Genomic DNA, 2,500 nt, shown 5'->3' with positions numbered 1-2,500 from the left:
GCAAACTTGCATTCGTCATCCCTCTGCTTCTGCTACCCGGAGCCAATCTTGCATTTGTCTCTTCGAAACTACAAATATGGATTATATGGCTGGTCTCTCGAAACGAAATCGACAAAATTATTGTGGGGTCCGGGGATCCCCCCCTCTGCCCAGACGGGACTTCACCGCGGGACACGGGAAGACAGCAGTCATTGACCCTAGGCTGCACGTCATGATAAACGAGATGAGCGGGGCAGTGAGTACTTGGACTATTGCGATTTCTGATCTGAATCGTAAAAATTGATTACTTCTTGAAGATATCACTGCCACTGCAGCGAAGTGTTTAAAACCGAGGATCAGGACTGACTCGTGTGAGGAATGTTGTTGATCCTACACCCACCGGGGAAAACCAAAACAACGGATTTAATCTGGCCACCTGCTAAGCCGTCAAGGACACTAGCAGCAAAACTCTCCTGACGCCTTGAGTGCAACCTGCGTCTCCAACGTCACGCCCCGACATCTGACGCCTGAACTCTGGACTAAATTGCCATCTCCACAGCAACGCTGTGTTTAGCCGGTGGAGGCTCAGACCTTACACACACACACAAACACTCATGGACCCTAAGGACTATAGGCCAACACACGGTCATGCACGCACTCCCCCAAACCCCCCCCCCCCCCTCCCGCCCCCCTCCCCTAAACCCCACCCCCCGCCTCCAGCATTTCGTCTGCAACTGAGCTCTTCCCCCCCCAAACCCCCTGCCTTGTTACAGCTCTTGCATCATCCACCCCACCCCCCCCCACCCCCTCTTCCTCCGATATACATCCATCTGGCGCTGATGACAGCGAGCCACTTGCGTTGTTTGAGGAGCTAGTGCAACGGTGGCGCTGCGCACGTGGCGACCCGGCTGAGGGCAGTAGATGGTCCTTTGGAATCTGTACATATTGCAACAAATGTTTATGTACTGTATAATATTGAAGTGTGCCTTTATTACTTTCAAACTAGTAATAATGTATCTCAATTCTGAAGTGTGCCGTTATTACTAATCTCAAACTAGTAATGATGTTGTAATTATCCACTACTGTCTGATGTGAACCAAAGTGCCCTTCTGGGACATGTATTAAACTGATTGATTGATTGATTGATTGATTGAGTTCTGGATTAGCTTAACTCATGAAAGTGGTCCTCATGTGTGAAGATTATCCGACTGAACTCTGGTTCGCGTTTGATTAATCTTGCGTTGCCCAGAGACCTTATTTGAAGCATCGCGGCAAAAACCCATTCAAAAATCCCATAGACAGAAACAGTGAAGAACCAGGAAGTCCGGGACTTCCGCGTTCTGACTACAAAAATACATCATCCCTGGAGCTCTCTATAGCTCGCCTTGAGTGTGTGATGTCACAATTTACTCTAGCTGACTTTACAGGTTGCACTTTTCTTTTCTTTTTACTAAATTCACATATTTTAAAAGTGTGAGCGTTCACACAGCTTTAACACAACACTACATACAGTACATACAGTACATACAGTACATATAGCAGACATCAAAACCTTCAACTAATTCTACTCTCACTCACAATGTCAAACTATCGGCTCAGCGATGCGATGTCTAGTTTTTGAGATAGTAACGTTTGTTTGACACTAGTGTTCCACTCGATTTCCCATTGCGCAGAATTCTTGTTGTTTCAAATTGGTCCTCAAGATGGCGCCACAACTGTTGTGTGCGATGTCAACAGAAATCTATGAGTATAATGGCCGGGGCAATGCATTTAGTCTGTGTGACATCATTCTGTTCTATGATTGACTGCTTTCCTTTCTGTAGCACCATGCTTCCTCTGATACATGTGCAGTCGCCAGCTGCTTCTTTTCACCTGGCAACGAGGAGTTTCACCGACAGGACGTAGCGCATGGGAGGATCATGCTATTCCCCCCAGTTCCCCTCACTCTCTCTCTCTCACACACACACACACACACACACACTCACACACACACACACACACACACACACACACACACACACAGAGACAAACAGCGCCCTCTGGTGTGAACAAGCCATAAACTCACCCAGGAGGAGTGCTCCTTCATCTGGTGCTGGCTGCTGTGGGAGCCGCTCACGTTGCCCGCGCCAGAAGCAGTTCTGGCACAGCTGGTAACCACGGCAACGGAGGCAGCGATAGCGGAAGCCCGTCATGCCGTTGCCACGGCAAAAGGAGCACGACACCGGGTGATAGACTGAGAGAGAGAGAGAGAGAGAGAGAGAGAGAGAGGGAGAGAGAGAGAGAGAGAGAGAGAGGGAGAGAGAGAGAGAGAGAGAGAGAGAGGGAGGGAGAGAGAGAGAGAGAGAGAGAGAGAGGGGAGAGAGAGAGAGAGAGAGAGAGGGAGGGAGAGAGAGAGAGAGAGAGAGAGAGAGGGAGGGAGAGAGAGAGAGAGAGAGAGAGAGAGAGAGGGAGAGAGAGAGAGAGAGAGAGAGAGGAGGGAGATAGAGAGAGAGAGAGAGAGAGAGAGAGAGGGAGAGAGAGA

The 2,500-nt window shown here is 49.3% G+C and overlaps 1 pseudogene across 1 annotated transcript in view; it reads right to left on the bottom strand.

Annotated features, from left to right (window-relative positions):
- Nucleotides 1–2,500, bottom strand: part of LOC310782195 (dystrobrevin beta-like) — a 40,839-nt pseudogene that overhangs the window by 37,961 nt on the left and 378 nt on the right. The window contains exon 3 of the transcript in view: nt 2,045–2,212. The product of the transcript in view is annotated as a dystrobrevin beta-like (transcript). The remainder of the gene's footprint in view (nt 1–2,044; nt 2,213–2,500) is intronic.

Source organism: Poromitra crassiceps (genome assembly GCF_964638095.1).
Source record: "Poromitra crassiceps genome assembly, chromosome: 9".
NCBI classification, from domain to species: Eukaryota; Metazoa; Chordata; class Actinopteri; order Beryciformes; family Melamphaidae; genus Poromitra; species Poromitra crassiceps.
The sequence above is the reverse complement of the archived record's forward strand: the minus strand, read 5'-3'. Positions and strand labels throughout refer to the sequence as shown.